Here is a 27,070-nt window from a genome sequence, read left to right as displayed (position 1 = left end):
GAAATGTATTTCGGTTTGTAGACATTACTGATCTATATATCTCAGCAGTGCATATTGAAATCCCTTTGTCTCATCAGCCCTGCAGACTGCACCCAGTCAGCCCCTCTCCTCCTCCTCCCAAACACAGCACACTTTAGGGGGGAGGGAGGGAGGGAGGTCACACACTCATTTCTCACAACTTCTCACAATCTTAACACTTTCAATGCCGGCAAAACAACATACGTATCTGCAATCATTTATCACACCATTGTACAGGAATTATCTACGTTAATGTTTAACAGTACAATCTGACGGCCACCATCTCTATATTATGATGACGTGTTGTTTCATCAGTGAACTAGACTGGAACTTCTGTAAATAGAAAAAACACTACAAATGACAAAATTAACAAGGTGATTATTTCATACTGATTTGGTTGGGCCGGGCGTGGCCACATCCTCCGGAGGGGGCTTATAAAATCCACCTTCTTGTGTGAGTACCGGATATAACGGAAAAACAGGTTTAGGTGTACCAAGATGGCCTCCTGGGGCGGGGAGTGGTGCCGAAGGCGTGGCATATATGGGAGGATCGGGGCGTGGAAAGTGACATGATACACAATATTCAACTTGGGGCGGGTTCTGTTGACCACAACTGGGACACTCCCACGAAGTTAGAATTCCACCGTCGCCATTATAGGGCGGTGGCTGGACACGTTCTTTGTAATACACATATTTGATGATTTTACCCTTTCTGTCTCGTATTTCTTGCTCAGTAAACTTGTCTTTAGTTATGGCTATGGCTGTTCTTTGCCAAGCTAATGCTTCATCTAACTTTCCTTCGTCACTTAATCTTCCCTTGTTTTCCATAAGAGCTGCAGCCCATTCTTCCATCTATAAATATGCCACATATGTGCATAACTTTCTTACTATTTTCTACATTCTTCTTGCCTTCTCTTTTTTCTACTATCTCTTTTGCGGTTAATGAACCACATTCCTTTGCCTGTCTCTTTTTTTTTTTTTTTAAACACATTAAACATACTGTTCTATATTTAACACCGTCCTGAGAATGAAACCTTATTCTCGATGTTTCTGAACACAAAACACAATTATAACTGACTGTCTGTCTCTGTCGTCTTAATGGTATCAAACTATACCTTGCGACTAATTAAATTATTACACTTATACCTGTCGTCTTAATGGTATCAAACTATACCCTGCGACTAATTGTCTCTGTCGTCTTAATGGTATCAAACTATACCCTGCGACTAATTAAATTATTACACTTATACTTATCACCTATGCCGGCGAGACGCGACTATCTATACTATGATTCTTGGAGCCACACAGCGGGTTAACTCTCTGTCGCTGAGAGTGTGGCCGGGATCGACTCCAAATACCTCGGTATCTTATCACCTGCTCACTCTCCCACACGGATAAGAGCCAATATTCATAAACATGAACTTAACCTTACCGTGTTTTATTTGAAGCTGATCAGACTTCCTGGGAGCGTGGCTGGCGATTCGATGTTGAGGCGTCTGGGGGTCGTCGATCACGGACACGGCTTATCCCTCGAGTGTGGCCCCACGCTGAGCGCCAAATTTTCGGGTACTAATCAGTCTCAACCGGCAGGGATAATACGCTGAGTTCGTACGAAAGGAATCACACCACACAGAGTCTGGTACAAAGCTCCTCACTCAGCATCAGGAGAGGCGTCACTGCTTTATTACACACATTTGTTCTATATCTCCTTTCTCCTGGGGGTGGGTACATGTTATCACACTTTTATAAAAGCACGTATCACTGTAAGCCTCTTGTTACTTGTTACTTGTGTCATCCTTGGATAGGTTCACCCTTATCTGGTCCTTTAGATATGTCTTCATAGTTCATAGTTCGTTCATACCAGGAAGTGACTTGTTATTTTATTAGTGCATAGTCCCTGTTCAGGGGCCATCTTGCCACGTATACTTATCTAATCCTACTATTGCTTCATCACAATTATGTACACAACTCTATAGTCTATATTTTATTAAAGAAAGAAAATTATTATAAACATTAACTTCTGTCCACTCCATCCTTCACACAAGTGCATATCAGAAATGGAAAATTTGACCTGGACACAGGGGTATCAATGACCCTTGGTCATGAAAGTGTTAATGACCTTGTAGAGGGTTTACAGAATATAATTTCAGCATGTGCAGACTAAGCTCTGTAAAGTAATCAATACAGAGCAGGATAATATAATATTACAGAGGGATTTGGGGAAGCTGAAGGCATGGGTGCAAAAATGGCAAATAAAGTGGATAAAGGGCTGAGAAAACAAATTCTACTATTTTGTGTTAAATAATAAAACACTGGGAAAAACTGCCACTAAGAAAAGACTTGGGGATATTGGAGGACAGAAAACGTGACTTTAGCAACCAGTGCCAGGCTGCTGCTGCCAAGGCAAATAAAATCATGGGACGCATCAAAGGAGGCATAGATAATCATGACAAGTATATAGTTTTGCCTCTATACAAATCACTAGTCAGACCACACATGGAAACCCCATGTACATATCCTCTGCCTTCCTGCAGCCTGGCCTCCTAGGATGACGTTTAATCCCATGTGACCGCCTGTGATTGGCTGCATCGGTCACATGAGATGAAACGTCATCCCAGGAGGCTGGCCTGGACAAAGAAAAACAGAATTCTGGGTAAGTATAAGATTTTATTTTTTTCTGAGCTTCCTTTTTTTTGCAGCGGAACCGCTGCTTTTCCGCCGTAAAAAACGCAACATCTACTATTTGTAGATTGAAAAAAGGCACTACATTTGTTCAAATCTCATTCACTCTGCTGCTACTGTATTATGCTTCAGGTTTTCTGCAACAAAATCCGTTGCGGAAAATCCGAAGCATTTACGCTATGTATGAACTTACAATAAAGTCCTAAGATTGCTTCATGAATTGCTGGATCATACCTGGATCATACCTTTAGTTTGCTGCATTTATTCTGATTGCCATATTTGGAGTCAGGGAGGAATTTTTCCCCTAAAGGTACGAACACACACAGTGTAAACACTGCGGATTTTCCACAACGGATTAATTGCGGAAAATCCACAGCGTATTACAATAGCAGCAGTGTGGGTGAGATTTCAACAAATCTCATCCCCACACTGGAAAAATGCACCCGATAAAAATGCACAAAAATTGACCTGCGGTGTGGTGTCTTCAACCTCAGCATGTCAATTCATGCTGCAGAATCGCAGCTCTTCTTTTGCAGGTTTTCACATTGAATTCAATGGGGTGCTCAAACTTGCAACAAAGTCGTGTGTTGCGATATTTGCGACGGAATCACAGTGATTCCGCCCCAGAAATCGCAAATAAGAAAAAAATACACTTGCAACTACCAGCGGGGATACACTTACCCAGAGTTCCCTTCTTCTTCTCCACTCCGGACCTCCCTGGACGATGTTGAAGGCCATGTGACCGCTGCAGCCAATCACAGGTTGCAGTGGTTACATGGCCTGCATCCTCATCCAGGGAGGCCGGAGCGGACGTCAGAGGAGGGGGGTAGGTATGTGCGATAATTTACAGCGTGGTGCGGGTTTTCAAATGGATTTCCCTGCGGTGATACGCTGCGCAGCTTGATGCAGCCTGTCCGCCCTGAATACGCTGTGTGTGTTCGTACCCTAATGTGGCCATTGGCATCCACCTCATGGGGGTTTTGCCTTCCTCTGGATTAACACGGTAGGATTATAGGTTGGACTTGATTGACATGTGTCTTTTTCAACCTTATCAACTATGTAATAGGCTACAGAGTCAACTATATGAAATAGGTTGTTTTTACTGTAGCTGTTCTTCTTCATCTAGTTCCACTAGATGAAGGAGTGAATTTGTTATTGTAAGGCCGGATTCACACGAGCGTATTCAGTCCGTGATATACGGTCCGCAGGTCGGCCGCATTTCCCGGACTGAGCAGGGAGTCCTAGGATCATAGATAACGATGACGATAAGATCCCAGCTCCCTGCAGTGTGCTCAGTCCGGGAAATACAGTCGTGTGAAACCGGCCTAAGCCTAGTAGTAGGACATTTTCTAATATATATGCGCTTATGCACTGCAAGAGAGGCGCCAGCGAGTGTGTGTATCCCCGCGCCGTTGCAACTACCAGCGGGGATACACACACTAACTGCAGTCGCCTTTCTGCCCGGGCGCTACTTCACTTAGTGCCGTCGCTACCACTGTAGCTGCCATAGCGGCTGCTATCGGTGACACCGGGCATGAGGGCGGTGGCGTCGCTAGCAGCCATAGCGGCTGCTATAGCGGTAGCGGCGGCACTATAGCAGAGCAGGGAGGTATCTCCCTGCTCTGCTGTCTACTAGCGCCACTGTAGCTCCCTGAAGGAGCGGAATCCCCATGTGGCCGGGGATATCGCTCCTGGAGCGCTGCTTGATGTTTCTGTCCATATATGGACAGTGACATCAGGGGAAACTCCTGAAGCGGAATCCCCGGTCACAGCGTTGCAGACTCTATGACCGGGGATTCCACTCCAGGAGAAGCCAATGACGTCATGGACACAGATGACAGGAGCTTCTCCTGGAGTGGAATCGACGGTCATAGCGTCTGCAACGCTGTGACCGGGGATTCCGCTTTAGGAGTTTTCCCTGATGTCACTGTCCATATATGGACAGAGGCATCAAGCAGCGCTCCAGGAGCGGAATCCCCGGCCACACGGGGATTCCGCTCCTTCAGGGAGCTACAGTGCCGCTATCTATACTGGAAGGGGGGTTGCTATCTACAGGGGGCTGTGGGCTGTTGGCACTACCTACAAAAATGGTCAACTGTGCAGGAGCACACCAAATACCCAGCTTTCCCGAGTATCAAAAAAAAGTGTGGAAATAAACGAAGATATAACTTTTATTTAATCTAGATAAAAGGATTAATCCTTTACTCAGACTAAATAAAAGTTATATCTTAGTTTATTTCCACACATTTATTTGATAGCTGGGAAAGCTGGGTATTTTGTGTGCTCCTGCACAGTTGTCCTTTTTTGAATGTCTATTGCCCGCCAGCTATCAGCGTCATTTCGTAGTCCTTGCACTACCTACAAGGGGGCTGTGGGCAGTGTGGCACTACCTACCAGGGGGCTGTGGGCTGTGTGGCATTACCTACCAGGGGGCTGTGGGCTGTGTGGCTCTACCAACCAGGGGGCTGTGTGGCACTACCTACCAGGGGGCTGTGGGCTGTGTGGCTCTACCAACCAAGGGGCTGTGTGGCACTACCAACTAGGGGGCTGTGGGCTGTGTGGCACTACCAACCAGGTGGCTTTGGGGCACTACCAACCAGGGGGCTGTGGGGCACTACCAACCAGTGGGCTGTGGGGCACTACCAACCAGGGGGCTGTGGGGCACTACCAACCAGGGGGCTGTGGGGAACTACCAACCAGGGGGCTGTGGGGCACTCCCTACCAGGGGGCTGTGGGCTGTGTGGCACTCCCTACTAGGGGTCTTTGCGACACTTCCTACCAGGGGGCTGTGCGGCACTCCCTACAGGGGGCTGTGCGGCACTCCCTACAGGGGGCTGTCTGGCGCACTCTACAGGGGACTGTGTGGCGCTATCTACAAGGGGGCTGTGTGACGCTACCTACAAGGGGGGTGTCTGGCGCTACCTACAAGGGGGCTGTCTGGCACTACACACAAGGGAGCTGTGTGGTGATACCCACAAGGGGCTGTGTGGTGCCACCCACAAGGGGGCTGTGTGGCACTACTCACAAGGGGCTGTGTGGCGCTACCTACAAGGGGGCTGTGTGGCGCTACCCACAAGGGGCTGTGTGGCGCTACCCACAAGGGGCTGTGTGGCGCTACCTACAAGGGGCTGTGTGGCGCTACCTACAAGGGACTGTGTGGCGCTACCTACAAGGGACTGTGTGGCGCTACCTACAGGGGGAATATGTGAGTGGGGGGCTGATGGTCATTTTACTGTGAGTGGTGTGCTGATGGTCATTTTACTGTGAGTGGGGGGCTGATGGTCATTTTACTGTGAGTGGGGGGCTGATGGTCTTCAAGTGGATTCCACCTCTGACCTCCAATTGAAATTAATAGGAGGCAGAAAATACCTGCGGCGCTCGTTTGGAGCTTTTTTTTCTTGCGTCATTCGCTTCATCAGCTTAAAGAGGCTCTGTCACCAGATTTTGCAACCCCTATCTGCTATTGCAGCAGATAGGCGCTGCAATGTAGATTACAGTAACGTTTTTATTTTTAAAAAACAAGCATTTTTGGCCAAGTTATGACCATTTTTGTATTTATGCAAATGAGGCTTGCAAAAGTACAACTGGGCGTGTTAAAAAGTAAAAGTACAACTGGGCGTGTATTATGTGCGTACATCGGGGCGTGTTTACTACTTTTACTAGCTGGGCGTTGTGATGAGAAGTATCATCCACTTCTCTTCAGAACGCCCAGCTTCTGGCAGTGCAGATCTGTGACGTCACTCACAGGTCCTGCATCGTGTCGGCCACATCGGCTACAGTTGATTCTGCAGCAGCATCAGCGTTTGCAGGTAAGTAGCTACATCGATTTACCTGCAAACGCCGATGCTGCTGCAGAATCATCTGTAGCCTCTGGTGCCGGCTCGTCTGACACGATGCAGGACCTGTGAGTGACGACACAGCGTGATCTCTCGAAAACACGGCTGTGTCTGCACTGCCAGAAGCTGGGCGTTCTGAAGAGAAGTGGATGATACTTCTCGTCAGAAAGCCCAGCTAGTAAAAGTAGTAAACACGCCCCGATGTACGCACATAATACACGCCCAGTTGTACTTTTACTTTTCAACACGCCCAGTTGTACTTTTGCAAGCCTCATTTGCATAAATACAAAAATGGCCATAACTTGGCCAAAAATGCTCGTTTTTTAAAAATAAAAACGTTACTGTAATCTACATTGCAGCGCCGATCTGCTGCAATAGCAGATAGGGGTTGCAAAATCTGGTGACAGAGCCTCTTTAAGAAAAAACACAAAAAAAAGGTCACACAACGCTGTCAGTTCCTGAAGGAATTTTAAGGCAGATTTTTTTTGCTTTTCAAAAAACGTGTGTGAACATATCCTACGAGTGGAGTGCTTGTTCTTAGCCATTTTCTGTCTTTCTCAAAACAATTTTTGGTAGGGGGGCCCTGAGGAAATTTTATTTTTCCAGTGCTGCCTCGAGTCCGAAAAGGATGGGAAACTCTGTACTAGGCTAAAGGGTCCCGTCATGGAGCAGCTCAGTTCGTCGTGGGAACGGGGCCTAGGTGAGTACAATTTTTGTTTTTGTTTGGGGGCACTGTCTACAAGGGGGAGGTGCGGGGACTGTATGGCACAATCTACAAGGGGGAGGTGGGGGACTGTATGGCACTGTCTACAAGGGGGAGGTGTGGGGGGCTGTATGGCACGATCTACAAAAAGGAGGTGTGGACTATGGCACTGTCTAAAGCACGGGTCTCAAGAACGTGGCCCGGGGGCCGCATGCGGCCCCTGGGGCTGTCATCTGCGGCCCGCGGGACACAGAGCCGCTAGTATCGGCTCTGCTCCGAGACTCTGGAATTCCCTGACATCGCTGTCCACATATGAACAGCGATGTCTGGGGCTTCCCCAGAGCCGGAGTCCCGGGCAGAGCACTAGTACAGGCTCTGCTCCGGGACTCTGGAATTCCCTAACATCGCTGCCCATATATGGACAGTGTGTCAGGGTCTTGCCCAGAGCGGAGCAGAGCGCTGGTGTCGGCTCTGCTCCTGGACTCTGTGGAATTCCCTGACATCGCTGTCCACATATGAACAGCGATGTCTGGGGCTTCCCCAGAGCCGGAGTCCCGAGCAAAGCGCTGGTGTCGGCTCTGCTCCGGGACTCTGTGGAATTCCCTGACATCGCTGTCCACATATGAACAGCGATGTCTGGGGCTTCCCCAGAGCGGAGTCCCGGGCAGAGCGCTAGTATAGGCTCTGCTCCGGGACGCTGCGGAATTCCCTGACATATCTGCCCATATATGGACAGTGTATCAGGGTCTTCCCCAGAGCGGAGTCCTGGGCAGAGCGCTAGTATCGGCTCTGCTCCGGGACTCTGTGGAATTCCCTGACATCGCTGCCCATATATGGACAGTGTGTCAGGGTATTCCCCAGAGCGGAGTCCCGGGCAGAGCGCTATTATCGGCTCTGCTCCGGGACTCTGTGGAATCTCCTGACATCGCTGCCCATATATGGACAGTGTGTCAGGGTCTTCCCCAGAGCGGAGTCCCGAGCAGAGCGCTATTATCGGCTCTGCTCCGGGACTCTGGGGAAGCCTCTGACATCGCTGTCCATACATCGACAATGATGTCAGGGGCTTCCCCAGAGCAGGAGTCCCAGTGATGTCAGGAGCACAGCTGGAGTCCCAGGAAGAGCCTACTAGTGCTCTGCCAGGTACTCCAACTCTGGGGTTTCCCCTGACATCTCTGTCCATATATGGACAGTGATGTCAGGAGCAGAGCTGGAATCCCAGGCAGAGTGCCAGAAGCGGCACTGGTCCGGGACTCCAGCTCTGGGCAAGCCCCTGACATCACTGTGGCAACATCTGCAGAGGGCACTGTGGCAGCCTCTACAAAGGGCACTGTGGCAGCCTCTACAGAGGGCACTGTGGCAGCCTCTACAGAGGGCACTGTGGCAGCCTCTACAGAGGGCCCTGTGGCAGCCTCTACAGAGGGCACTGTGGCAGCCTCTACAGAGGGCACTGTAGCAGCCTCTACAGAGGGCACTGTGGCATTATCTACAAGTGGGTGTGTGACAGTATCTACAGAGGGCACTGTGGCCTTATCTAAAGAGAACACTGGCATTATCTAGGGATGTGTTGCATTATCTACAGAGGGCACTGTGGCCTTATCTACAGAGGGCACTGTGGCTTTATCAACAGAGGGCACTGTGGCCTTATCTACAGAGGGCACTGTAGCCTTATCTACAGAGGGCACTGTGGCCTTGTCTAGGGGTGTGTTGCATTATCTACAGAGGGCACTGCGGCAGCATCCACAGAGGGCACTGCGGCAGCATCCACAGAGGGCACTGCGGCAGCATCCACAGAGGGCACTGCGGCAGCATCCACAGAGAGCACTGCGGCAACATCTAAAAAGGGGCTGCCCAATCTTGACATGTGTGCTAACTGAGCCGCCGTACTGCATTTAGCGACACTTAAACTGGAAAGCTGGATTGTTGAAATAAGCACGTGGAGAAATATCTCACATTTTAAACCTAGCGGTATTATTATAGTTATGTAATATTATTATTCTAGTAATATAGTGTTATAGTAGTTCAAATAACTAATTGATTAACAATAATTTCGGATTGTATCAAATTTGAAAGTAATGCGGCCCGTCAACTTCCCATTTTTTCTATATGCGGCCCACTTACCCGGCCGAGTTTGAGACCCCTGGTCTAAAGGGAGGCTGTATGGCAAAATCTACAGGGGGGCACTATACTGTGTGGGGGCCACTAAGCGGACATTATACTGTGTAGGGGTACTACAGATGGCATAATAATGTGGGCACAATTAGAGGACAAAATACTGTGTTCTTGAAGGGGTTGTAATATATTATATTATTAAATATTATTATTATACTGTATGGGGGCACTAAAGGGGCATTATAATTTTTTTTATGGGGCATTTTTTTTTTAATGATGGGGTGGGGCGCCGAAAGATCATTTCGCACAGGGCGTCATCTATCCTAAGGCCGGCCCTATATAGATCCATTACATTACCTTAGTGATTGAAGAGGAGAAATCATTCTAGTCGTAGTCATATAGTAAACATCACATAACAAGAAAAAGTCAATAAAACATTAGGTGCAGGAGACCATTAAAACTATTAGATCCGAGAGAACCTTTCAGAATGACCTAAGAAAGGTATCGTAGAAGTAAACAGGGATTAAAACAAGGGAAGGGGCCGGGAAAAAAAGGTGGAAGTTGATGAAGTTGTATCAGCTTTTAGGCCCTGTTCACACAGAGATTTTTGGCGCGTTTTATGATGTGGAAACCACGTCAGAAACCACGCCAAAAAACATCCGAAAACGCTCGCAGGAAAAAGAAGCATCATGCCCTTTCTTCAGGCGCTTCTGTCTCTGACCTCCCATTGACATCAATGGGAGGTAGAGAAAACGGTTTTGCAGCGGTTTTTTCCCGCAGCACTCAATGGCCGCGGCTGAAAAGCGCTGCAAATGCGGCAAATGCGGCAAACAGAGTGCAGGCAGGTCAAAATCTGCCTCAAAATTCCTGAATGAATTTTGAGGCAGATTTTTCCGCCTGCAAAAAACTCACTTAGGGCCAGTTCACACAGAGATTTTTTATGCGTTTTTTGGACACGGAAACCGCGTCGGAAACCGCGCCAAAAAAAGGCAGAAAATGTCTCCCATTGATTTCAATGGGAGGCGGAGGCGTATTTTTCCCGCGAGCGGAAAAAACGTCTCGCGGGAAAAAGAAGCCACATGCCCTATCTTCGGGTGTTTACGTCTCTGACCTCCAATTGACATCAATGGGAGGCAGAGAAAGCATATTTTGAAGTGTTTTTTGCCTGCGGCGCTCAACGGCCACGGGCGAAAAACGCAGCGGAAAAACGCGGCAAACGGCTTGCAGGCAGACCAAAATCTGCCTCAAAGTTCCAGACGGAATTTTGAGGCAGAATTTTCTGCCTGCACAAAACGCAGTGTGAACATAGCTGTCTGTTCACACACGGAGTCAAAAACTTCTGAAAGTACGGAGCTGTTTTTGTAGCAACTCGCGTTTTTCGCGGCGTATTTTACGGCCGTTTTTGGAGCCGTTTTTCAATGGAGTCAATGAAAAACGGCTCTAAAAATGTCCCAAGAAATGACCTGCACTTCTTTTTACGCGACGTCTTTTTATGCGCCGTATTTTTAAAACGACGCGTAAAATTATGCCTCGTGGGAACAGAACACCGTAAATCCCATTGCAAGCAATGGGCAGATGTTTGGAGGCGTAATGGTGGCGTTTTTCAGGCGTAATTCGAGGCGTAAACGACCCGAATTACGTATGAAAACATATCGTGTGAACATACCCTTAGAGTGCCATGAGAGGTCTGCAGAGTAAGTGATGTGGAACCAGTGCAGAGTGTGTTTCATGTGCGTGAACTTATTATCATGAGCAAACAATTGAGAAATAGACATCTGCATTCAGTGTAAGGGTATGTTCACGCGTACACGTCCGATACGCCTGAAATTACGGAGCTGTTTTCAGGAGAAAACAGCTCCGGAATTTCAGACGCAATGGCATGTGCAGGCGTTTTTCGCAGCGTCCATTACGGACGTAATTGGAGCTGTTTTTCTATGGAGTCAATGAAAAACGACTCCAATTACGTCCCAAGAAGTGACAGGCACTTCTTTGACGCGGGCGTCTTTTTTACGCGCCATTTTTCTTCAGCGGTGCGTAAAAAAAATGACCATCGGCACAGAACATCGTAAAGCCCATTCAAATGAATGGGCAGATGTTTGCCGGCGCATTGGAGCTGTATTTTCGGACGTAATTCGAGGTTAAAACGCCCGAATTACGTCCGTAAATAGGGTGTGTGAACCCAGCCTTAGGCTTCCTGCACAAGAGACGTAAATGCTGCATAATTTCTGTCCGGAATGTACGTGCAGAAATTCTGCAACGTATTACAGTAGCAGCAAAGTGGATGAGATTTGAACAAATCTCATCCACAGGCTGCCGAAAAATCAGCAGAGATTCTCAATCTGCAGCATGTCAATATATGTTGCGTAGACGCTGCGGAGATTCCCGGATGGAAATTCCGCAGCATTTCCATCTTGTATGCAGGAGGCCTTAGAGTGAGCGTTTACATTTCTGCAGGTAGATAGTACTATGGTGGAGTTAGGCCTCATGCACACGACCGTAATTACGGAATCCGTAATTACGGATTAAATTGCGGACCAATTCATTTCTATTGGCCAAGGACACCTTTCCGTATATTTACAGATGTGTGTCTGGGCCGTAGAAATGATCTTCAAAATATAGAACATGTCCTATTCTTGTCCGCAATTGCATCACGGACTCGCACCTAGAAGTCTATGGGTGCTTCCGCAATCGTGGACCGCTACGGTTTTGTATCCGTAGCCGTCGGATCTGTATATGCGGACAGTAAAAACTATTACGGTCGTGTGCGTGAGGCCTAAGGGTATGTTCACATGGCCTATTTTCGGCCGTTTTTCGGGCTGTAAAGGCCCGAAAAACAGCCGAAAAATCGTAAGCAGAACGCCTCCAAACATCTGCCCATTGATTTCAATGAGAAAAACGGCGTTCTGTTCCGACGGGCCGTTTTTTTTACGCGGCCCCTTTGAAAAACGGCCGCGTAAAATAACGGCCGCGAAAAAGAAGTGCAGGTCACTTCTTGGGACGTTTTTGGAGCCGTTTTTCATAGACTCTATTGAAAACAGCTCCAAAAAAAACGCTGCGAAAAACGCAGCGAAAATCGCGAGTGGCTTAGAAAACGTCTGAAAATCAGGAGCTGTTTTCCCTTGATAACAGCTCCGTATTTTCAGACGTGTTTGACTCAGCGTGTGAACATACCCTCAGAGTTCTGTATCATCAGTCATATTTCAATCAGTAATTTAAAGTAATGCCTCAAATCTCATGCCAAAAGGAAGCACAGAGTTGGCAGGACCAGAAAAATATGCAGTAGGGTAGAGGATACTTCACCACATAGACAACATAAAGTAGATGTATTCGGAAACAGCTTTCCCAATGCAGTCAATGCGCTATACCACAAGGACACGAGTTTATCGGTTTTCGTTTTTCTGGTATCTAGAGGAGTAAAGAGGTAATATAAATGTAGTTCCATTGTACATTGAAGAGGATGGGTGAAACAAACGTTGACTCATGAAGTGGGGTAACAAGATAGTGGGTTTGTCGAGGAGAGACAAAATCATTGTTTAATCAAGCAAGCATTTGGAGGAAGATGGAAGGATCTAGAAGACATTGTTCCCCTCTGGGCGTAAGCCAGGAGACAGGTAGTGGAAAAGGAGCACTGCCATAATACAGTCAGTATCCGTACTTGGAGAAATTCTGAGAATTCCATTTAGTCTTGGCAAATCTGAAGGTAACTCCATTCTTGTGTACTCGGAGTTGGAAAGGTTGTCTCCAGGTGTAGTTTGCCCCAGTCATTCTGATCTCTCTTATCCAGTGGACAAAGTTCTCTCCTCATCAGATGGGTATAGTTTTAGGGTGAAACTCAGCACCATCAGATTTAAAGGACCCTTGTGTTCCAAGCTTTGCTCATGATTTGCTCGGAATTGTGAAACATAAAGTCACAAAGTCATGCCTCATCAGTAGGCCTGGCACAATGCTGCTAGGCCATAGATCTTATCTAACTCAATGTCCTTAGCTAGATGAATTCTTGAGAATTTGGCCTGCAGCCTATGTCAGTAACCTGCAAGTCTATGGAGAGGATAGAGTATTCAAGATGGTGGACTTTAGTGCTCAGGTTGACAGATTTCTGCGCCTCTCCCAGGTTGTTGCGATAGAGCACTTCCAATTCATGCATGATAGAATCAAAGTAAACCCTGTCATTCATATTCCCTGAACTATTTTGTGGTGGAGGGTTTGCAAGTGCTACCGGGTCTCGGGCAGCAGGAGTTTGCAGAGGTGATGGAGAGGGACAATTGTCGTGAACCTGACAGAGGAGGTAGTGTGTGGTCTTGGGGAGAGCAGGACTCAGTCTGGGAGGAGATCTTCGGGATCTTGGGGGCCATAAATGCCCAGTGTCCACTTTAAAGGACTTGGCTACTTTGAGTGCGTTCTAAACTGTATTTTTGGTAAACTTACTATTTCACTTTATTTTCAGTTCAGTGCCATTTTCCCAGGGTCATAAGCCACGCCACCTTATGACCTAAGGTGGAGGAGCATGTGACTAGACAGTTCACTCTGCATTCCCCATAGTAACACAGTGCGCCTGCGCTAGTTCCCAGGACGCAGTGTGTTACAGTAGAGGATGTAGAGTGATGTGCCTAGTCATATTTTCCTCCAAACCCTTTAAGTACTTTTTGTCCTTCCTTAGAGGCTGCATAAGACATTTGAGAGTTTACGTCCATTAGACTTGTATCATTTTTGTCATTGCCTTTTAAAAGACATGTATGCTCAACAGTACGTTTACTCAATTTACATTTACACAAATGTCCACTAGGTGGCAAAACATACCAATCATAAAAAGTGTATGCAACCTATCTAATTGTTGTGAAGAATGCCACGGAATACTAGGACTTGTGGTTTTACAACAGTTGGAGAGTTACAAATTGTAAATAATTATTGCATCCTGTAATGCTGTTCTATTTCTTTCAATATTTAAAGACCCCACTATGGTCCCCACTGTGGGTTGCTCTGACAGCATATTTACTTTGTAAGATCTAAAAGAGAGATTCACACTGTACCACACCCAAGTCAAATGCTGGCCATTACCTGGTAAGGATAGGAACACCCTGGTTCCATTATTTGTCATCCAAGTGAACAAATATCCAGTTCCCGTCTGTGCAGTGTCTTCTCCATTTTCACATAGTACTGCCCTAGTTCACGTTTCAGTCCCTGTTGTTATGATTCATAATGTTTGGTCCTGGCTGTTTACTGCTGATATGAGCATAGTATCTGAGAATAAGAGTAACTACTTACTTAAACTTTATGTGATTAAACCTAAGGCGGAGGCTTAGCTAGGTCCTGGGGCAAAGATTGAGTTTGGCGCCCCCCCCCCAAACCTGTTTCCCGACATCTCCTTCCCCCTCGCCAGGTTTGCTTTCTCTACCAATCAATGAGATGTAATTTATTTTTTTATTTTTTTATTTTTATGTAACTCGAGCAGAAAACCATTTGTACATTTTACAAGCAATATAGTTCTATAACAACAAATTGAAAGAAAATAAATAAACAAGTCAGTGCCGGACTAAAACAGATTGTATAACTGAGGCTATTGAGACTATATGGTGACATAATTAACAGCCTCCTCTTGTAGATAGTGCCACACTGCCCTCGTGTAGATAGTGTCACCCCCTGTAGTTAGTGTCACACCCACCCTGTAGTTAGTGCCACACACCTCCTCTTGTAGATAGTGCCAAACAGCCCCCTGTAGATAGTGCCACACAGCCCCCCTGCAGATAGTACCAAACAGCCCCTCTGTAGATAGTGCCACAGTGCGCTCTATAGATAGTCACCCCCTTGTAAATAGTGCCACACAGCCCCCCTGTAGATAGTGCCACAAACATCCCCTTGTAGATAGTGCCACAACCCCCTTGTAGATAGTGCTACACAGCTCCCTTGTAGATAGTGCCACACACACTCACCTTGTAGATAGTTCCACACAGCCGCCTGTAAATAGTGCCCCACATCCCCCAGTAAATTGTGCCACACACCCCCTGTAAATAGTGGCACACACACACCCTCCTGTAGATAGCACTACACCCCCTCCTCCCCGTACATAGCACCATTGGGTCTCCCTAGAGGAGCCTCTGATGGCACTCTCCATATACGGATAGTGACGTCAGGGAGCGGAATCCCCAGGAAGAGCACAGGTGCCCCCATACGGTATAATGCCCACAAAGATGCCCACATGCAGTATAATGCCTAATCAAATTCCCCCTCACAGCATAATGCCCCTATAGCTGCTCCCATACAGCATAATGCCCCTATAGCTGCCCCCATACAGCATAATGCTACTATAGCTTCCCCATACAGTATAATGCTCCCATAGCTGCCCCATATAGTATAATGCCCCATAGTTGCCCCCATACAGCTTAATTCCCCCAAAGCTGCCCAATACAGCTTAATGCCCCCATAGCTGCCCCATACAGTATAGTGCACTATAGCTGCCCCATGCAGTAGAATGCCCCCACAGATGGCCCATACAGTATAATGCCCCTGTAGCTACCCTCATAGCGTATAATGCCTCCATAGCTGCCCCCATACAGTATAATGCCACATTAGATGCCCCATACAGTAAAATGCCCCTCACAGTATAATGCCCCCTTAGATGACCCTAGTGCCAGTGCCCACGTAGATAGTGCCACAGTGCTGATGTAGATAGTGCCCACAGTACCCATGTATATAGTGCCCCTATATAGTGTGACAGTGACCATGTAGATACTGCAACACCCCCTTGAAGATTGCACCACCGTCCCTGTAGATAGCGATACCCCCTCCATCCTGTAGATAGCGCCATTGGGACTCCCTCTAGGAGTGGAATCCCCATCTAGAGCATAGGCCGAGAATTCCGCTCCTAGATGCTACTGTTCAGATATGGACAGGGACGCCACTGTCCATATGTGGACAGTTACGTTAGGGGCTACTCCTGGAGCGGAATCCCCTGCCATAGCGTAGGCAACGGGGATTCTGCTTCAGAGAAGCCACTGAGGTCACTGTCCATATTTGGAAAGTGACGTCAGTGGCTCCCAGTTTCCGACGATATGGCCGGGGATTCCAACGGGGATTCCGCTTCAGAATCTCTGTTGCCGATGCTATAGCAGGGTATTCCGCTCCAGGAGTAGCCCCATACGCTACATTTATGGACAGTTAAGTCAGGGCTACTCCTTGAGTGAAATCCCCGTTGGAATCCCCTGCCATTGCGTCGGCAACGGGGATTCTGCTTCAGAGGAGCCACTGGCGTCACTGTCCATATATCGACAGTGACGTCAGTGGCTCCTCTGAAGCGGATTCCCAGTTGCCGACGCTATGGCAGGGGATTCCAACCAGGATTCCGCTTCAGAAGCAGAATCCCTGTTGCCGACGCTATGGCAGGGGATTCCGCTCCAGGAGTAGCCCCTGATGTTACATTTATGGACAGTAACGTCAGGGGCTACTCCTCCAACGGGGATTCCACTTGAGAGGAGTCACTGACGTCACTGTCCATATATGGACAGAGACGTCAAGGGCTTCCCTGGGCACAGCACTCTAAGTAGCGCTGTGCCCAGGGTGTCCTCGGCGAGCAGAGGAGCTTCCTCTGCTCCTCCGCTCTGAACTAATGCTGAAGCCAGGGTGCTTACTGTTCCTTGCTTCAGCATTAAGTTCAACTGTACCTGCGCCCGGGCCCGTGCCCCCCTACCGTTTCTACCAGTTGCGCCCGGGGGCACATGCTCCACCTGCCCCCCCTAGCTACACGCCTGACCTAAGGTACTGATTAAAGTGGGGAGACACCTGCCTGGATTGCAGTTGTCACTCGGACCAGTGTCCTACCTGCATCTCTCCATGCCCAATGTAAGATCGGGAAGGAGAGCGAAGGTAAAGTTACACTTTAAATAATTTAGCCATTTAGATGCATAGTTTTGCTAAACTTACTACTTCAATATAGGTATGGGCAGGGCCGGCTCCAGGTTTATGTGGGCCCTTGGGTGACACAGACATAGTGGGCCTTTGTAATGGCAGGAAGGAGGTGAAGGGAAAGTGAGCCCTAATCTACCCACCGCCCTGTCCCTGCCTACTTGCAACGACCCGCCCTAGGCGACGAGGTACAACTGGGCGGCGGTCCCTACGCTGGCTAAGTGCACAGGAAGACAAACAGGGAACACGCAAGGGAAGGGGCAGTAGCCACGGAACGCCACGAGGAAACGGGGCGGCGAACGAACAGTCAGGACCAGGACGAAGTGAGTACACCCGAGCGGGCACGGAGACAGACGCAAGCCAGGGCAAGCAAAGCAGGTCAAGCAGAACTGCAGCAAGGCAGAAGCACGGCAGAAGCAGGCTGGAGCAAGCAGCAGTGGGGCCAGGAATCCAAAAGAATTACAAGCACTGAGGGAGAGCACAGGGCAGGTAATAAAGGGCAGGGGGCGGAGCTAACTCCGAGAGACCAGGCCGCGATAGGCTCTCCCACTCCTGAGCCTGCCACCCTGGTTGGTGGGAGAAGGTGTCAGTCGAACAGGTCTGGCCTCAGGTGTGGATTGATTAATCCCAGGAGTGTAGCTAGATGAAGTACCTGGCAGATCCCTAACAGTACTCCCCCTTTTATGAGGGGCCACCGGACCCTTACTAAGGGGACCCGGTTTAGTGGGGAAGAGGAGGTGGAACCTCCTGATCAATACCCCAGCGTGAACATCACGGGCAGGTACCCAAGTCCTCTCCTCCGGCCCGTATCCTCTCCAATGGACCAGGTACTGGAGGGAGCCCTGGACCATCCTACTGTCCATAATCTTGGCCACCTCGAATTCCACCCCCTCAGGGGTGAGAACGGGAACAGGAGGTATCCTCGAGGGGGACCAGGACGGGGAGCAGCGTTTAAGGAGGGAGGCATGGAAGACGTCATGTATGCGAAAGGATGGGGGGAGCTCCAGACGGAAGGATACAGGGTTGAGGACTTCAATGATCTTATAAGGTCCAATAAATCGGGGAGCAAACTTCCTGGACGGGACCTTAAGGCGCAAGTTCCTGGACGACAACCAGACCAAATCCCCGACGACAAACCGGGGGTTAGCAGAACGTCTACTATCCGCCTGAATCTTTTGTGCGCTCTGGGACGCCTCTAGGTTCTTCTGAACCTGGGCCCAGACAGTGCACAGTTCCCGATGAACCTCCTCTACCTCAGGATTATTGGAACAACCAGGGGAGACGGAGGAGAACCTAGGGTTAAACCCGAAATTACAGAAAAACGGGGAGACCCCTGACGAGTTACTGACCCGGTTATTCAGGGAAAATTCAGCAAGGGGAAGGAATGAGACCCAATCGAATTGACAGTCAGAGATGAAACACCTTAAATATTGTTCCAGGGATTGGTTGGTCCTTTCCGTTTGGCCATTGGTTTCGGGATGGAAGGCGGAGGAGAAGGACAGATCAATCTCCAACTTTTTACAAAAAGCTCTCCAAAATAAGGAAACAAATTGTACCCCTCTGTCAGAAACGATATTGACTGGGGCCCCATGGAGACGCAGGATGTGTTTCACAAACAAAGAAGCTAACGTCTTGGCGTTAGGTAGCTTCTTAAGGGGCACAAAGTGGCACATCTTGCTGAAGCGGTCGACTACCACCCACACCACCGACTTGCCCTGAGATGGAGGCAAATCGGTGATAAAATCCATGGAGATATGGGTCCAAGGTCTCTGGGGAATGGGCAAGGAATGTAGTAGGCCCGCAGGTCGGGACCTAGGGGTTTTGGACCTAGCGCAAACCTCACAAGCGGCGACGTAAGCCCTAACATCTTTAGGCAACCCAGGCCACCAATAGTTTCTGGTAATGAGGTGTTTGGTGCCCAAGATGCCAGGATCACCGGATAGAGCGGAGTCATGGTTTTCCCTGAGTACCCTCAGCCGGTATTGCAGGGGAACAAACAGTTTGTCCCCAGGGACGTTCCCGGGAGCTGCACCCTGATCAGCCGCGATATCAGAAGCTAAATCAGAATCCGTGGCAGAGACGATTATACCAGGGGGTAAAATACAAGCGGGATCCTTCTCGGAAGGAGGATTGGCCATGAAACTACGTGACAGAGCGTCAGCCTTAATATTCTTGGACCCAGCCCTATAGGTAACCAAGAAATTAAATCTGGTAAAGAATAGTGCCCACCGAGCTTGTCTAGGATTAAGCCTCCGGGCCGATTCTAGGAAAACCAGATTCTTGTGATCAGTAAGGACCGTTACCTGGTGTCTGGCCCCCTCCAGGAAGTGCCGCCACTCCTCAAAAGCCCATTTAATGGCTAGAAGTTCGCGGTTGCCAATATCATAGTTACTCTCCGTGGGCGAAAACTTCCTAGAGAAGTAAGCACAGGGGCGGAGATGGGTGAGGGAGCTGGTACCCTGGGACAGGACGGCCCCCACTCCCACCTCGGAAGCGTCAACCTCCACAATAAATGGCTCCTCTTGGTTGGGCTGAATCAGCACGGGGGCCGAGATAAAGCACTTCTTGAGAGTCTCAAAGGCCTGGACGGCCTCAGGGGGCCAATGGAGGACATCGGCACCCTTGCGGGTAAGGTCCGTAAGAGGCTTAGCGACGACCGAGAAGTTGGCAATAAATCTCCTGTAATAGTTGGCGAACCCTAAAAAACACTGTAACGCCTTAAGGGAGGCAGGTTGGACCCATTCCGCCACAGCTTGAACCTTGGCAGGGTCCATGCGGAATTCATGAGGAGTGAGGATTTGCCCTAAAAATGGTATCTCCTGTACCCCAAAGACACATTTTTCAGTCTTAGCAAACAGATTATTCTCCCGAAGGACCTGGAGCACCTTCCTGACATGCTCCACGTGGGAGGACCAGTCCTTGGAAAACACCAGTATGTCATCAAGGTACACAACAAGAAAATTACCCAGGTACTCTCTCAGGATTTCATTAATAAAATTCTGGAAGACAGCAGGGGCATTACACAACCCAAAGGGCATGACCAGGTATTCGAAATGACCCTCGGGTGTGTTGAACGCAGTTTTCCACTCATCCCCCTCTTTGATGCGGATAAGGTTATATGCCCCCCGTAGATCGAACTTAGAAAACCATTGGGCTCCCTGAACCTGATTAAAAAGATCCGGAATCAAAGGAAGTGGGTACTGGTTCCTTACGGTGACCTTATTCAGGTTACGATAATCAATGCACGGCCTAAGACCACCATCCTTCTTCCCCACGAAGAAGAAGCCAGCACCTACAGGAGAAGTCGAGGGGCGAATGAAACCCTTGGCCAGGCATTCTTGGATATACACCCTCATCGCTTCACGTTCAGGACATGAAAGATTAAATATCCTACCCTTAGGAAGCTTGGCACCAGGCACCAAATCGATAGCGCAATCGTAATCTCTATGGGGGGGCAACACCTCGGAGGCCTCCTTAGAAAACACATCGGCGAAGTCCTGAACAAACTCAGGAAGTGTGTTTACCTCCTCCCGGGGAGAAATAGAGTTAACAGAAAGACATGACATAAGACATTCATTATCCCATTTGGTGAGATCCCCAGTATTCCAATCAAATGTGGGATTATGCAACTGCAACCAGGGAAGGCCTAAAACCAGATCAGACGATAATCCCTGCATCACCAGTACAGAGCACTGCTCCAAATGCATGGAGCCAACCAGGAGTTCAAAAACAGGAGTATGCTGAGTAAAATAACCATTAGCAAGGGGTGTTGAGTCGATTCCTACTACAGGGATAGGATAAGGTAAATCAATACAAGGCATCTTTAGAGACATAGCAAATTCCACAGACATGATATTAGCAGATGAGCCAGAATCCACGAAAGCACTGCCCGTGGCAGACCGGCCAGCAAACGAGACCTGAAAGGGAAGCAAAATTTTATTGCGTTTCACATTAACGGGAAATACCTGTGCGCCCAAGTGACCTCCCCGATGATCACTTAGGCGCGGAAGTTTTCCGGCTTCTTATTCTTGCGCCTGGGACAGGTGTTCAGTAGATGCTTGTCGTCCCCACAGTAGAAGCAGAGACCATTCATTCTGCGAAACTCCCTACGTTGTCGAGGGGACATGGAGGCCCCGAGTTGCATAGGTACCTCCGAGTCCTCCGTGGAGGGGCGAGGAGACGGGACCTCGGGGGGAATCGCAGAAAAGTCAGAGGGGAGCACACTGAAGCGTTCTAGCTGACGTTCCCTGAGACGTCGGTCAAGTCGTACTGCTAGGGCCATAACCTGGTCAAGGGAGTCAGGCGAGGGGTAGCTAACCAGCAGATCCTTCAGGGCGTCAGATAATCCTAACCTAAACTGGCACCTTAGGGCCGGATCGTTCCACTGAGAAGCTACGCACCACTTCCTAAAATCAGAACAGTATTCCTCAACCGGTCTTCTACCCTGACGTAAGGTCACCAGCTGACTCTCGGCTAAAGCAGTCCTGTCAGTCTCGTCGTAAATGAGTCCGAGGGCAGAGAAAAAACGATCAACAGAGGAAAGTTCAGGGGCGTCAGGAGCCAAGGAGAAGGCCCACTCTTGGGGCCCTTCCTGGAGTCGGGATATGATGATACCCACCCGCTGGTTCTCGGAACCTGAGGAGTGGGGCTTTAGGCGGAAATACAGTCTGCAACTCTCCCGGAAGGAGAGAAACGTCTTACGGTCCCCTGAAAACCGGTCAGGTAACTTGAGGTCGGGTTCTAGAGGTGAGGTGAGGGGTACTACTAAAGCAGCGTCACCCTGATTGACCCTTTGGGCCAGGGCCTGGACCTGTAGGGAGAGGCCCTGCATCTGCTGGGTCAGGGTCTCAAGGGGGTCCATGATAGCGTCAGCGTAGGAGAAATGGTAGACTAGGTAAGGGCTTGTAATTATGTAATGGCAGGAAGGAGGTGAAGGGAAAGTGAGCCCTAATCTACCCACCGCCCTGTCCCTGCCTACTTGCAACGACCCGCCCTAGGCGACGAGGTACAACTGGGCGGCGGTCCCTACGCTGGCTAAGTGCACAGGAAGACAAACAGGGAACACGCAAGGGAAGGGGCAGTAGCCACGGAACGCCACGAGGAAACGGGGCGGCGAACGAACAGTCAGGACCAGGACGAAGTGAGTACACCCGAGCGGGCACGGAGACAGACGCAAGCCAGGGCAAGCAAAGCAGGTCAAGCAGAACTGCAGCAAGGCAGAAGCACGGCAGAAGCAGGCTGGAGCAAGCAGCAGTGGGGCCAGGAATCCAAAAGAATTACAAGCACTGAGGGAGAGCACAGGGCAGGTAATAAAGGGCAGGGGGCGGAGCTAACTCCGAGAGACCAGGCCGCGATAGGCTCTCCCACTCCTGAGCCTGCCACCCTGGTTGGTGGGAGAAGGTGTCAGTCGAACAGGTCTGGCCTCAGGTGTGGATTGATTAATCCCAGGAGTGTAGCTAGATGAAGTACCTGGCAGATCCCTAACAGTACTCCCCCTTTTATGAGGGGCCACCGGACCCTTACTAAGGGGACCCGGTTTAGTGGGGAAGAGGAGGTGGAACCTCCTGATCAATACCCCAGCGTGAACATCACGGGCAGGTACCCAAGTCCTCTCCTCCGGCCCGTATCCTCTCCAATGGACCAGGTACTGGAGGGAGCCCTGGACCATCCTACTGTCCATAATCTTGGCCACCTCGAATTCCACCCCCTCAGGGGTGAGAACGGGAACAGGAGGTATCCTCGAGGGGGACCAGGACGGGGAGCAGCGTTTAAGGAGGGAGGCATGGAAGACGTCATGTATGCGAAAGGATGGGGGGAGCTCCAGACGGAAGGATACAGGGTTGAGGACTTCAATGATCTTATAAGGTCCAATAAATCGGGGAGCAAACTTCCTGGACGGGACCTTAAGGCGCAAGTTCCTGGACGACAACCAGACCAAATCCCCGACGACAAACCGGGGGTTAGCAGAACGTCTACTATCCGCCTGAATCTTTTGTGCGCTCTGGGACGCCTCTAGGTTCTTCTGAACCTGGGCCCAGACAGTGCACAGTTCCCGATGAACCTCCTCTACCTCAGGATTATTGGAACAACCAGGGGAGACGGAGGAGAACCTAGGGTTAAACCCGAAATTACAGAAAAACGGGGAGACCCCTGACGAGTTACTGACCCGGTTATTCAGGGAAAATTCAGCAAGGGGAAGGAATGAGACCCAATCGAATTGACAGTCAGAGATGAAACACCTTAAATATTGTTCCAGGGATTGGTTGGTCCTTTCCGTTTGGCCATTGGTTTCGGGATGGAAGGCGGAGGAGAAGGACAGATCAATCTCCAACTTTTTACAAAAAGCTCTCCAAAATAAGGAAACAAATTGTACCCCTCTGTCAGAAACGATATTGACTGGGGCCCCATGGAGACGCAGGATGTGTTTCACAAACAAAGAAGCTAACGTCTTGGCGTTAGGTAGCTTCTTAAGGGGCACAAAGTGGCACATCTTGCTGAAGCGGTCGACTACCACCCACACCACCGACTTGCCCTGAGATGGAGGCAAATCGGTGATAAAATCCATGGAGATATGGGTCCAAGGTCTCTGGGGAATGGGCAAGGAATGTAGTAGGCCCGCAGGTAGGGACCTAGGGGTTTTGGACCTAGCGCAAACCTCACAAGCGGCGACGTAAGCCCTAACATCTTTAGGCAACCCAGGCCACCAATAGTTTCTGGTAATGAGGTGTTTGGTGCCCAAGATGCCAGGATCACCGGATAGAGCGGAGTCATGGTTTTCCCTGAGTACCCTCAGCCGGTATTGCAGGGGAACAAACAGTTTGTCCCCAGGGACGTTCCCGGGAGCTGCACCCTGATCAGCCGCGATATCAGAAGCTAAATCAGAATCCGTGGCAGAGACGATTATACCAGGGGGTAAAATACAAGCGGGATCCTTCTCGGAAGGAGGATTGGCCATGAAACTACGTGACAGAGCGTCAGCCTTAATATTCTTGGACCCAGCCCTATAGGTAACCAAGAAATTAAATCTGGTAAAGAATAGTGCCCACCGAGCTTGTCTAGGATTAAGCCTCCGGGCCGATTCTAGGAAAACCAGATTCTTGTGATCAGTAAGGACCGTTACCTGGTGTCTGGCCCCCTCCAGGAAGTGCCGCCACTCCTCAAAAGCCCATTTAATGGCTAGAAGTTCGCGGTTGCCAATATCATAGTTACTCTCCGTGGGCGAAAACTTCCTAGAGAAGTAAGCACAGGGGCGGAGATGGGTGAGGGAGCTGGTACCCTGGGACAGGACGGCCCCCACTCCCACCTCGGAAGCGTCAACCTCCACAATAAATGGCTCCTCTTGGTTGGGCTGAATCAGCACGGGGGCCGAGATAAAGCACTTCTTGAGAGTCTCAAAGGCCTGGACGGCCTCAGGGGGCCAATGGAGGACATCGGCACCCTTGCGGGTAAGGTCCGTAAGAGGCTTAGCGACGACCGAGAAGTTGGCAATAAATCTCCTGTAATAGTTGGCGAACCCTAAAAAACACTGTAACGCCTTAAGGGAGGCAGGTTGGACCCATTCCGCCACAGCTTGAACCTTGGCAGGGTCCATGCGGAATTCATGAGGAGTGAGGATTTGCCCTAAAAATGGTATCTCCTGTACCCCAAAGACACATTTTTCAGTCTTAGCAAACAGATTATTCTCCCGAAGGACCTGGAGCACCTTCCTGACATGCTCCACGTGGGAGGACCAGTCCTTGGAAAACACCAGTATGTCATCAAGGTACACAACAAGAAAATTACCCAGGTACTCTCTCAGGATTTCATTAATAAAATTCTGGAAGACAGCAGGGGCATTACACAACCCAAAGGGCATGACCAGGTATTCGAAATGACCCTCGGGTGTGTTGAACGCAGTTTTCCACTCATCCCCCTCTTTGATGCGGATAAGGTTATATGCCCCCCGTAGATCGAACTTAGAAAACCATTGGGCTCCCTGAACCTGATTAAAAAGATCCGGAATCAAAGGAAGTGGGTACTGGTTCCTTACGGTGACCTTATTCAGGTTACGATAATCAATGCACGGCCTAAGACCACCATCCTTCTTCCCCACGAAGAAGAAGCCAGCACCTACAGGAGAAGTCGAGGGGCGAATGAAACCCTTGGCCAGGCATTCTTGGATATACACCCTCATCGCTTCACGTTCAGGACATGAAAGATTAAATATCCTACCCTTAGGAAGCTTGGCACCAGGCACCAAATCGATAGCGCAATCGTAATCTCTATGGGGGGGCAACACCTCGGAGGCCTCCTTAGAAAACACATCGGCGAAGTCCTGAACAAACTCAGGAAGTGTGTTTACCTCCTCCCGGGGAGAAATAGAGTTAACAGAAAGACATGACATAAGACATTCATTATCCCATTTGGTGAGATCCCCAGTATTCCAATCAAATGTGGGATTATGCAACTGCAACCAGGGAAGGCCTAAAACCAGATCAGACGATAATCCCTGCATCACCAGTACAGAGCACTGCTCCAAATGCATGGAGCCAACCAGGAGTTCAAAAACAGGAGTATGCTGAGTAAAATAACCATTAGCAAGGGGTGTTGAGTCGATTCCTACTACAGGGATAGGATAAGGTAAATCAATACAAGGCATCTTTAGAGACATAGCAAATTCCACAGACATGATATTAGCAGATGAGCCAGAATCCACGAAAGCACTGCCCGTGGCAGACCGGCCAGCAAACGAGACCTGAAAGGGAAGCAAAATTTTATTGCGTTTCACATTAACGGGAAATACCTGTGCGCCCAAGTGACCTCCCCGATGATCACTTAGGCGCGGAAGTTTTCCGGCTTCTTATTCTTGCGCCTGGGACAGGTGTTCAGTAGATGCTTGTCGTCCCCACAGTAGAAGCAGAGACCATTCATTCTGCGAAACTCCCTACGTTGTCGAGGGGACATGGAGGCCCCGAGTTGCATAGGTACCTCCGAGTCCTCCGTGGAGGGGCGAGGAGACGGGACCTCGGGGGGAATCGCAGAAAAGTCAGAGGGGAGCACACTGAAGCGTTCTAGCTGACGTTCCCTGAGACGTCGGTCAAGTCGTACTGCTAGGGCCATAACCTGGTCAAGGGAGTCAGGCGAGGGGTAGCTAACCAGCAGATCCTTCAGGGCGTCAGATAATCCTAACCTAAACTGGCACCTTAGGGCCGGATCGTTCCACTGAGAAGCTACGCACCACTTCCTAAAATCAGAACAGTATTCCTCAACCGGTCTTCTACCCTGACGTAAGGTCACCAGCTGACTCTCGGCTAAAGCAGTCCTGTCAGTCTCGTCGTAAATGAGTCCGAGGGCAGAGAAAAAACGATCAACAGAGGAAAGTTCAGGGGCGTCAGGAGCCAAGGAGAAGGCCCACTCTTGGGGCCCTTCCTGGAGTCGGGATATGATGATACCCACCCGCTGGTTCTCGGAACCTGAGGAGTGGGGCTTTAGGCGGAAATACAGTCTGCAACTCTCCCGGAAGGAGAGAAACGTCTTACGGTCCCCTGAAAACCGGTCAGGTAACTTGAGGTCGGGTTCTAGAGGTGAGGTGAGGGGTACTACTAAAGCAGCGTCACCCTGATTGACCCTTTGGGCCAGGGCCTGGACCTGTAGGGAGAGGCCCTGCATCTGCTGGGTCAGGGTCTCAAGGGGGTCCATGATAGCGTCAGCGTAGGAGAAATGGTAGACTAGGTAAGGGCTTGTAATTATGTAATGGCAGGAAGGAGGTGAAGGGAAAGTGAGCCCTAATCTACCCACCGCCCTGTCCCTGCCTACTTGCAACGACCCGCCCTAGGCGACGAGGTACA

Source organism: Rhinoderma darwinii, chromosome 1 (assembly GCF_050947455.1).
Source record: "Rhinoderma darwinii isolate aRhiDar2 chromosome 1, aRhiDar2.hap1, whole genome shotgun sequence".
Classification (NCBI taxonomy): domain Eukaryota; kingdom Metazoa; phylum Chordata; class Amphibia; order Anura; family Rhinodermatidae; genus Rhinoderma; species Rhinoderma darwinii.
The sequence above is the reverse complement of the archived record's forward strand: the minus strand, read 5'-3'. Positions refer to the sequence as shown.